Below are 12,473 nucleotides of genomic sequence, written 5' to 3'. Positions count from 1 at the left end.
CTCTACCAAACTCCTCCACTAATTTTAGGTCTAAACACTTGAAATTTTAGATGTAGGTTACCTGGACACGAGTTAAACTTTTTTAATATATATATATACATATGCACATAAAGTTATGAACAATAGATAGGGCCCGAGAAAGCCAGGCCGAACTGCTAGTATATATAAAGAGTTATGTATACTTATGTTTTTATATTTGTATGTACATAATTCATTTCTAAACTAATTAACCGATCATTATAAATGTTGGGACTTAGCTAATAGGTATGAGGTTAGGTAATGTGGACTATACTTAATGTGGTGTTCTGAAAGAAAAAGAACTGATATAGATAGATATCAATTAATAAATATTCTATAAATTTTAATTTTTTATAGAATATTTAAGTATTTTTAGGGGCTTAATATGGACACAACCTACCATTTGAAAATTTAAATGGTTCAGATATACCTTGAATTTGATCTATAATCATTCAACACCAATTAAGTTTCTTAAGACACCTTAATCTTAAACCTTAAGTTTTAAAGATTTTCTAGAATTAAAATCATGTAATGAATGTTAGTCAAAATTGGAATAAGGATTCTAAACATTAGGTTTAGTGGCATTATATTTTGATTTTAAGCTTTGTAATGGGAGATTAGTGGTGCAAAATTGTTCTGTTCAGGAAATTCATTTTACCTGTCCTAGGACGAGTATTCTTCCAGTTAAATGCAAGTACTCTAAAGGAAAACAATCTACATAAGAATAAAGAGATGTGAATTTTTTTTGCTTTTATCAAAAAACTAGCACGACCCGTTAACCGGCATTGCCCAGTGGAAGCTTTCACCCCCACCCCACCATCCTAACACGCACACATACCTCGCAAAAAAGTAAGCTACAGTTGTTGTTGGTGACCACTGCCATCCCTGAACAATTGCAGACACTGGCAGCTGAGGCCGAAATGAAATAATCTGGCTTTCATTAGCGATTAGTGCTGGTTTAGGGCAGTAACATGCAGATACTGTTTGAATTTAAAAAAAGCAATTAAGGGAATGCGTAAATCAGTATGAATTAATAAAATTATGAAAAATAGTCCATTGGAATAATAATGGAAAGTAAAAACAGAAGTTTTAGAAGTTAGGGATTCTCACTGTATATGAACTCAGTGGTAGCAGTCCTAGCTGTTTCAGTGTTGTTCATGTCTCACTCTTCTTTTCAACTCTTCCACAAATAGTATTAAATTAAATTCCAGTTTTATGTTGTCTTTTTTTATGTTTAAAACAAAACAATTACGAGTTTTTTCACTTCAGTTATTTTAGTATTGTCATGTTAAAAACGGTGTTTTGAATAGACATCCCAAACCTCTCATGTTAAGAACGGCTTTTGGAATAGACACCACCAACCTCTTCATCTTAGGAATGGCGTTTGGAATAGACACCCACAACATCTCCATATAAAGAACAGCTTTTGGAGTAGACAACCCCTTTGGGGGGGGGAATAATTGCCCCAAATTTAAAATTATCATTGTCAGCATACCCACCCGCAAATGCTTAAAAATAAATTGGGAGGCAGGGTAGGAGAGAAGTAGATTTGTTTATTGCATGCGTTCAAACCTTGCAATCAGTTAATTACAGTGCATAATGCAGGTCATTATATCTGTATAAGTACTTGTTTCAAAAAAATTTGAATGAGATTTTCCTTATCAGCATAGTTGGAAACCTTTCAAATTCCTCATTCTAAAGAAAATTGTGGAGGTGGACCTAATGAAAAAATTTAACCCGCACCAAAAAAAAAAAAAAAGTTAATGTGTGCGCAAGTTCAAGAATCACTCTGGAAAATAAAATTAAATAATTGTTCCCCTATGTAATGAAATTTATGTTACAACTGTAGCGGAGGTAATCAGTGTAAAAAATCAGTAATTGTGCATAAAACCAGACCCTAACTTTCAAACATGCCGGCAGCTCTATCAACTGAGGTATGGAAGCACAAAATGGATACAATACTTCTGCTATTCTTCAAAACTGCTTACTTATATATTTGGGCAAAATATTAAGATACTTTTTTATTAATATATTTTTTCAAACATATTTACTTTTTTTTTTTTTTTTTTTTTTTTACAAGTATATTTACGTTTTTTTTTAATGTACTTTATTTAAATATACTTTATTTAAACCTGTACAGTCTATTACAATCATCGCCAAGTTAAAAATAAATGTTCTGTAATATTGTCTACTGGATTCATACTTATGTTTGAATTTAATGTTTTTTTTTTAACATGTGAAATATTCAAAATTTAAAGCTGCTAAACTATTTTCTGTTGCACATTCACTTTTTTTAAACTGCTAAAACTGTAAAAAAAAAATGTGACACATTCATTGTTTTCTTTTCATGTAAATGAATATATATTTAAAATATCTAAATCGTTTGACAAAGTATATAACATTAACTTGTATAGGCATAGTTATTTTGAAAAGATATGTGATTAAAACAATAAAAAATCACTTGATAAAAAAGTTTACATATTTTTATATATTTTTATTGTAAGGGGGATAAAAAATAAACATAAAATATAGTTAACTATAAAAAATAGTTTAAGTTTTAAAATGTGAATATTTCACATATGTTAAAAAAAAACATTAAATTAAAACATAATACATAGGAATCCAGTAGATGATATTGCTGAAACATTTATTTTTAAATCAACGATGATCGTATGGCGCAAGTTTAAATAGAGTATATTTAAATAAAGTACATTTTAAAAAAAACGTGATTAAGATTGAAAAAATAAAATTACTGGAATAAATGTACAAGCGAGGGAGTGAAGAAATACATGTCTGTTGTTTGTTCTTTGGCATCGCCATGGAATGTTTTTTTTTTCTTTGGTATAAAAAGAAATGTAAAAAGCGAGTGAGAGAGAGTTGGGAAGAATATTTATATCTATATACATAGAGAGAGAGAGAGGGGGGAATACAAACTAGTGTACGTATTGTTTATTCTGTAAAATGTAAGAAAATGAATGTAGCAATTGACTCAGAGCAAAATAGGTATCACTGCGACGCCATATTTGAATGGTACATTAGAGTTTATTTAGCATGTGAATACTGTCAATCCGAAATATAGGAATGGTCAGAGCTCAGCCAATCAGAATGAGAAGAATTAGTCTGAGGAGACTTTATTATTTTTAAATCGGAAAAAGGAAAGATTATGGTATGTCTACGAGTTGATGATCCAGTTATGAAGAGTGCAAGCATAATGTATGTATGTGTATATTTCCTCCTGGTGTTGACTGGAAGTGGTAGGAAGACTGTAGAGGAAAAAATAGGAACTAGTTCCCATAAAGATGGTTGTAATTGTGATACTGTTGTTTCTAGGATGAAATGTAGGATTTTATTATAACAACTAAATGTGTCTCAAATGTCATTCTATAGTTACATAAGATAATTGCTAATAGTCTAGACATAAGAAATTTGTATGTGGCATCTGTTGTTCCAAACCTATGGTACTTTGGTCCAGAGGGGAATTTTTGCAATGAAAATATTATATATGGAAATATTCATACTTTTATAATTTACCTACTCTTCTCTTACAATTAATGCTTAAATACTGACCAAAACAAATTGTTTACTTATAAAATCGACCAACTCATAAGAGACACTATTACCAAACATTTTATGGGGTTCAAACTGAGTTGCACTTAAGCTAAACTAATACTTTCAACAGAACGTTTACGTTTTTGTAAAGATATCCATTTTTCATCATTAGTCACAAGTCTTCCTACAAATGGTAAGATGAGCTCCTAAGAGGTTAATTCTTTTTGTTCAGTTTGTTTTTGTCGAATCACCAGGGACTAATTTTTTAAGTTTAGGGACGTCTTTTCATGTTATTGCAGTGACAGTGAAAATTGCATGGTTAAGTTGAATTTTCGAGTTTTAAGCTTAAGAGTATAATTATTTCTGTCAAGTTTAAATAAAAACATGTTTATGCCAAGATGAATACATTATTAAATTGTCAGTAACTGTAATCTATTAAATAAAAGAAAGATGTTTGTATGTTTGTTGAAAACTTTTGTCAGCCGCATCCAACAGGGTCAAAACCGGTACAATCTGAAAGAGCAATCCCTCAGCGCATGATATGTGAAAATAAGAAAAAAAGATTCTGTAACGGTCAACTGGACCACTTTTTGAAAGGAGGCAGAAGTTAGTTTTCATGTCGCTGTGTTCGCAAGTCACGCACATATAATTAACTAAAACTGTTTTAAACCTTATTTTGTAACGTTATCTCATAAGTACTCTTGACTGTAGCGGCAAACGCGTTTGGCAGTAATTTTTTAACTTTTACTCTTTCGCGTTTCGAGTTCAAGCCCAGCTGCTGTGGCTCATTTTCTTTTTGGTCGCACAGCCACTTGCTGCTATTCTGATTGAAAGTAAAGTTGTTTTAATTGATTTTCTTTTTTTAGGTGGTGGGGTCCACTGCATGGGCGACAAAAAGCAAAAAGTGCTTAATATCCGGAGAATCCTTTTTGCCGATATATCTGGTGGGGAGGTTGTCACATACTTGGGGGAGGGGGGCGATGCCATTCTTTTATTTTTGAAATTGTTGTGGATGGTGTCGATGAAAGTGCCTAATATCCTTAGTATAGCAGCTGTGTCCAAACCAAACTTCATGGCAACCCGGGCAACGCTGGGTATCCATCCTAGTTACAACGTGACTTTCCAAAGATGGATTTGTCTGAATTTTTCAAAAAGATACCAATGTTATGGAAACAATACAAATTGCTCTCTATGCCAGCTAAAGAATTGGGAATATGTGTTCAAATCATAAAATAATTTACGCTGATATGCATGTCTTAAACAAAAATCGTTTTTTTTTTTTTTTAAATCTTGTTAAGACATTTCTAAAACTGTTTTTTTAATTTGATATAATTTTTATGTTAAAACATATCGACGCCTTCCTTTCTTTTTGAATTATGTCTCTGCTCTGAATCTTTTTTATTTTTTAAATCAAACATGGAGTTGACAATCATATTCTTTTTTCACTCAACACACCACATCTGGTTGAAACTTACCAATTTTCATGTTTTGGACAATAAAGAACTATACGAATAGTTGTGTAAAAATACTTTTATAATTTCAAGAATACAAGTAATATTTATAATGAATGAACACGAGAAAGAAAACTTCTCGAACCTAAAATTTAAAATAAAAAAATGAAAAAGACATATCAATCAGTATAAAAAGAAAGTTTAAAAAAAAAAAAGAAAAAAAAGAAAACGTATCATGGAAATAAATTGAAGGATTTCTTTCCAAATTCATTTTAAAGAGTTTGGTTGGACATGCTATTTGCTTTCCTCTTTTCTCTAAACACTTAGTTGTTGTTGTTGTTTTTTTTTTTTTTTTTTTTTTTTTTTTTTTTTTTATTAACTCATTAACGTGTGTGTAACGCCGGCACAGGCAAATAAATACACACTGGTCTTAATTATAGCGGAGGATGCAATCATTATTGTTGATTATCGTACTTTGAAAAGACCCCCTGTCACATTCAGCCTACTATTTCAACTGATTCCTTGCCTCAGACTTTCAAATCTTTTTTATAAATTGATCAACATATCAAAATATCGTGATCGATCAATACTTACCAAATATCTCACTAGAAAAGGGGGATAACTCTCAATAACTAATCTTAGAAAAATTAGAAAAAGAAATTTCTTAATTGTAACACTGTTTTTGTTTTGTTTTTTAAACTTAAATTATATTAATCACAAGTTCTTGATTTAAGCTTGCCTGTATTCTTAAGTATTGTATATTTTATTCTGTTACATGGAAACGCTAATAATTACGTTCCCAAATATCCAGCGGGGTGAGGGTGCCCTTACGTTACCCAGTCATAGAATTAAAATACACTTAAATATATTTTATGCATGATTTCGTATTTATTATTACAAAGTCAATTCTCTATTGAATATTACACACACACACACACACACACACACACACACACACACACACACACACACACACACACAGTGATGATTTTACAAATTTTTAAAAAATGATCTGGGTGCCATCAACAAGAATTGAAACCAAACATTTAGTGCTTCAGCTGCGTTCGCTACAGTTTGAGCTATCAAACAGATCTAAAATTCAACCACTGTCAATGAATTTGCGCATGCACAAAAGTAATAGAAATATGTTAGCAAGTTGAAATGAACGTTTTGCATTTGAACTAGCTGATATATTTCTGTGTGTTGTTCATCTGTCCAAACAAAGATTTTACTCGTTATAAATTATCCTTGGTGTATGATCACTATTTCCTGTTAATTTCAATGTTATGTGACCAGTAGTTTAAGATTTTATCGGTTAAATATTTCTATACACACACATACATCTACTGTTTTATTTATATAGATTAAAGTCTAATGTCAAAGTTTTATCAACATCTCAAATTCTTCTTAGAACTACTTGGTCAACATTGCTGTATTAATAAAACTATAAAGCAACATCTTGCGTGTTTCTATACTTAATTCGATAAAAATATATTGAATAATTTCGTGTTTATTATTGATCAAATATTTATCTAAATAAGGAAAAACTATTTTTTTAAATTGTATTTTTTATCTTTATTTTATTTTATTTTTTTTATCTAACCCAACAATGTTTGCACCCAGGCAACAACGGATGAATAGAATTAATGTGCATGCAAGTGAAATTATATTAGAAAATCAGAAAAAAATAAGACTGAGGAGATGATTAATATTGTCAAAATGTAGATTATTAAAAAAAAAAAACAAATAAGACCCTTTTCTGGGGAAAAAATCCATATTGTCTATAGTCTCATCATTGTATTTTTGTATATATTTTTCAAATATCATATCATAATCTATTATATTATCACTTATATTTTCATCCTATTTTATTCTTGTATGTATTGAAAAAAATATTTGTATTGTCATTCTTCATATCATTTCTGTGATTTGATTTCTCTATTCTTTTTTGGAATCCTTTAAAAAGTTTACAAGGTTTCCTCCTTTTCTAAAACAGAAGAGACCACCATTTTGATAAGGTCACTTATATAGGATTTCAATTTAGGGCTATTTTGTATATTTATCATACAAAGGTTGGGATGAACTGGTAGTTGCTGGGGTTTCAATTAGAACCAGTTGGTGGTACCAACTGAAACCACATTTTGGCACCATGAGTGTGCATAAAAAAAAAAAAAAATAGTTTTTCAACCATTTTTTTTTTTTTTTTTTTTTTGTCAAACTTCGGACAGTTTTTTTTCATGTTTTTTTTTTTTTTCTTTATTCATTGTTTCACTGAAATTTTACTTTTCTGCTCTTGGTTTAAAAGAAATCTAATGAATACCCACTCCCTCAACACATACATGCTCTCTGAATTGAAAAGCTATCTGAAAATGAGGAAGAGAGTACGGAGGGAGTCTTTGATGGTGAGGTGGAGCAAATGGCTATTAAATTTCTTCTGTGTGCTTCAAAGAAATAGTTGTCTCTACACTAGAATATGTTTTCCATTTGCTGTATCCGGATTAAAAAAAAAAATGTAAAACATTTTCACCTAATGTGTCTGTCAGTTTACAATGAGTTTACTGTTAGTTTTTATATAGGGACATGTATTTTTTTTATTTTTTTTTTTTGACAAAGTTTCATATTTGCCAACAGTTAAAAATATTCTATTTTCTTCCTTTGATTTTTTTTATTGCATTCAATTGAAGTTTCTTATTTTTTATTTCATAAATTTTCTCTTACAAATTTCTGTTTTATATATAAAAAAGTAAGGTCAAAATCAATCATGATGACTTTGTATATTTTGATAAGATAGATTCGTTGTATGTAATTTTGACACAGACTTGAAGCTTTCTATAACATTATTCATGTCTTCAAATTAAACGATTCCATGTAATCTGCTTCAATCATGTATACATACATGCATGTCTTAAATATATTCAATTTTACCCTAATTAATAAGTGAAAGTTCTAACTGATATAAGCTTATGATATAAGATTATGCTAATTGCAATATTTAATAAACGTGTAGGTATAAATTAATATTTTAGAAATATATATATATATATATATATATATATATATATATATTTCACCCATGAGAATTCAAGAATTATTTTAATTTATCAACTAGTATAGTTCCTTTATTATATATTTTTTGGTGTATTTTTCCTTATAATAGAGCACTCTGCTGAAGTCCTTTTTTTCCAAAATAAATATATATATATATATATATATATATATTTATGAGTTGATAAATTCGACATGAACGACATTATATAAGTCCATCGTGGTCCCTATATATATATATATATATATATATATATATATATATACTAGCAAAAGTACCCGTCGTTAACTGGGTTCAAAAACAGCCTACAGAAAATGGACTCTGATTTATGAAAGTATGATTGGTTATGAAAAGGAAGGGTTGTAAATTTGAATTGAATTTGGGGGTATCAAAACCAAAGCAAAATATGAAAGTAAAAATAATATAGATAAACCCCATAATTTATTATACCATACCTGTTCACACTGAAACACTTATCACAATATTCTGTGGATCTATATTAAAAAACCTTTTTAAACTTTGTGACATATTTCCATTCTATGAAGGTCAGGTCCGAACGAACACTCCATAATTTTATTATACCATATTTCTTCAAACTGAAATATAATTATCAAAGTATACTTACGCAGATAGATATGAAAAGTCTTTATCAAAGTTTGTGGCTATTTCCATTCTATGGAGGCCAGGCACAAACGCAGACCCCACAATTTTATTATACCATCCCTATTTAAGTTCAAACATACTTATCAAAGTATTCTTATGTACATCTATATCAAAAACACTTGTAAACGTTTTTTTTTTTTTTTTTTTAATTTTTAAATTTTTTATTTCCATACTTTGTGGACCAGGTGCGAACGCAGACCCCACAATTTTAATGAACCACCGTTCTGCCAGATCAAACATACCCATTCCTGTGTCTCGATACATCTTCTATCATTATATGTAATCAGTTTTTTAAAATAGTCAACCATATAGGAGCCTATTCGTGACCAGACACACACACATTCAGCTTTATATTATATATATACTTTGGAAAAAAAGGATTTCAGCAGAGTGCTCTGTTATAAGGAAAAAAAATTCCAAAAATAAGAGCCTTATTATTTATATTTTTATTTTCAGAAAATATATGTATTATTATGTGTGTATTTCCTTTAGTTTTGTAGAAGGTGATTAAATAGGAGGATCGGTTATTGAATAAGAGCATGATATTTATTGTGTTACGGAAGATTAGGTCAAATCAACAAGTCATCAGTTTCAAGCTAAGTATGGTCTCAAAAAACGAAACAATGCTTTATTAGGTTTGCTAGTAACTTAAATAAACTGTCACCAGCTCTCTTCAGCCATTTTTTTAAAAAATTTAACTTTTCAAACATAGCTGAAGAGAGCAGGTGATAGTTAATTTACATTACAAGCTAAATTGTTTCATAAACCCTCAATTTAAATATTAATTTAATTAAAAAATGTTCACCATTTTTATACAATTTTAGAAAAGATATCCTACATTTATATTCCTCTCTATATAAAAAATAAATAAAATTACTGAATCTAACATACAATATGATTCCTACAATTTTCTAAATATTTTTACACCTTTTTGATTTAGATATTAATTTCATTTTCATCTTTTTTAACCCCCTACTCCTGCCTCCGCCATATTTTTATTGAGATTTTAACTAAGGGAAGTAGTAGAATTAAAAGACAGAATTAAAAAAAAATTGTTTTCACTTTAAATAACCCTATATATACATGCTTAATCATTCTCCAATTTTTATCTCAGTTCTAGAATATTCTTTTGCAAGATTCTTTTTAGTTAACATACAATAAATGTGCTCTACTGCATCCTCCATTATTATTTATGTAGATTATTTATTATTAATATAACAATGGTTCGTTGGAAATGTCATGTCTTCCAATATCAGAACCCTTACTGAAGATGAATATTGCTTAGGTTATCCAATTCCAAATTTGTGTTTTGCTAACAAACTAAAGAATTTTTTCCAACATTGAATTTTATTCTTTAATACTTTTGAATTCTATCCGTCATTCATATTTCTTATATCAAAAGATTTATTTTCGTTGATGACTGTTCTTGTCTTTCTCTTTGTATTCTTACCATTACTCTTGTGTATACATATCTTTGTCATATGTTTTTTGTTTGTTGGCATTGACAGATCGTTCAGAACCTTTTAGTCTTCTGGTTTGCATTAAATGACAACAACACCATTGTCTTCTAAACATAAATATTTCCTTATGCCACTCATAAATCTTTGCTGCATGGCTAAAAGTTACTTCAAGTAAAAAAAAAGTAGGAGAAATAATTTTTTTCATTCATAAAAACAGATAACACATGAACAAGAAACAAAAATAAGAAACCAATTATTTGCAGCCATTTTTTTTTTTTTTTTTTTGTGTGTGTGTGTGTGTGTGTGTGTGTGTGTGTTTATAAAGTATTTCATTTTTGTTGGTGAATATTGTTTTATCACAAATTTCCGGTTTGACGTCCATTTTACTAATGTTGACATGTGTTGGACAGCTTTTAGAAATTGATTTCCAAACAAACCTACCTTTGGACAGGTTTTTATTTATCTCCTTTTTTCTCGAATCCATCCTTATCACTTACGATTATGTTTGCCAATTAACCCTGCTATTTCAACTGTTCTACATCTAACCTATACTAAACACCCTCATTCCTTCAATGTGACCAAACCAATGACATCTCACCTTGAAATGCACACATCTCCCTATACTGTCCAGGTTTATTAAACCTGTACAGTATAGGGAGATGTGTGCATTCCAAGGTAATCAGATCTCAGCCTGTCTTTAAGACTCCCATTACTCCTCCATCTATCACTCTCATATCATTTCTTTCTAAGCAATTTCATCATCCAAGTTTAATCTTCCTTTAAGTTCATCAGAGTGAAGCCTGCCTATATCAAAGTAAAAAAAAAAGCAACCTTTTATTTTAATGTATTTGTTAGTTTTGTAAATTGTTACAATTTGATTTAGTTTGTCTGTTTTGTGACATATCAATCTTTTTATGCCTAGTGGAGGTCATCTTTTCACAATGGTATTACAATATAATGCAACTGATTGGATTTGAAATTGGCTTAGTATCCATTACACCACTTGAACGATTTGCACGATTAAACATTTAAAGCTTGTACACAGATTTTATTTGCTTTTGATCAGTATGCATTTTTATCTATTATTTAGACCTTTTTTTTTTTCATTATTACATCCAATAAAAAAAAAAAAACTTTAATTTTTCACCAGCCATGTGTATCCAGCATTATCCAAGAGTTTTTTTTTTTTTTTGCTTTCATTTTTTATTTTATTTTACTTTTCCCTTTAGTGTTTTCAATTTTAAATCGCATAAATACCATTTGAGGGATTTTTATTTTTATTCTTAAAACTATTTATAACTAGCAGTTTACTATTTGAAATCATTAAAACGAAAATTTAAAATAGCATTTCATTCATAAGTTTCCTGCAAACACAAGACTAAAATTTTTGCATTTTTTGGTATAAATAAACATTAACACTTGGTAATTTTGATACAAAAAAAAATCTTTTTAAATAAGATTCTCATAAAATCAAAAGAAAGAAATCAATTCACATAATTTTAATTTGGTTATTTTTATGCAGTCATTGAAAAACTTTTTTCTTTTTTTTTTTTTTCAGATCGTCAAATTTAATCAATGTTAATCCTAATCAAAACATAGATTGATGACATCTTGGAAACATTAGGTACAATAGGGTTGGAAGTGACTGAAAAAAATAAAGAAGTAAATGTTTCTTTCATCCTCACTATGGATGAAAATTTAAAGTAAATAAGACTCTCAATTATAGAAATCCACTAATCTTGGAAAAGGAAATCTTTGAAATAACGACTTTGTGCTATTTTTAACTTGATTAAATAATTTGTTCTAAAAATATTACTATATTCAAAAACGAAACTGATTATGTTGTAAATTTACTTTTTGAAATCATTTTACAGTTTTCTGAAAATCTATTTTGTTAATTATTGTAACATTTTGGTTACTAACATCAGTTCTCCACCATCATCATTTTGTGGTGGAAATAAAAGGCTGATATTTTTTTTCAAACTCATTCATCTACCTATATGATATCGAAAAGTTAGTGTTTTAAGAGTTCATACACAAGGAGAAACATACAATAAATGTACAATAAGGGAATAGGCAGAGTACACATTACTAAAGTAGTAGTTTTTACAATGTCAATATTTGACTTTGAATCTTACTAAAGTATTTGTTTTTAACTGAGTACATCTTTTCAAAGTTTAAAGAAGTTAACATAGCATTATATATATATATATATATATATATATATATATATATATTAAAAGTACTTGACCTTTTTTATATCTGTAAAAAATAGACAAAGAATAT

At 29.0% G+C, this 12,473-nt stretch overlaps 1 protein-coding gene across 1 annotated transcript in view; it reads left to right on the top strand.

Moving 5' to 3' along the window:
* LOC145252687 (serine/threonine-protein kinase H1 homolog) overlaps positions 1-12,473 on the top strand; it is a 198,965-nt gene that overhangs the window by 168,633 nt on the left and 17,859 nt on the right. The gene's annotated exons all lie outside the window — the stretch shown is intronic.

Source organism: Euprymna scolopes, chromosome 29 (genome assembly GCF_053919585.1).
Source record: "Euprymna scolopes isolate OS-2025 chromosome 29, ASM5391958v1, whole genome shotgun sequence".
NCBI classification, from domain to species: domain Eukaryota; kingdom Metazoa; phylum Mollusca; class Cephalopoda; order Sepiida; family Sepiolidae; genus Euprymna; species Euprymna scolopes.
This window is presented reverse-complemented; position numbering and strand designations above follow the sequence as displayed.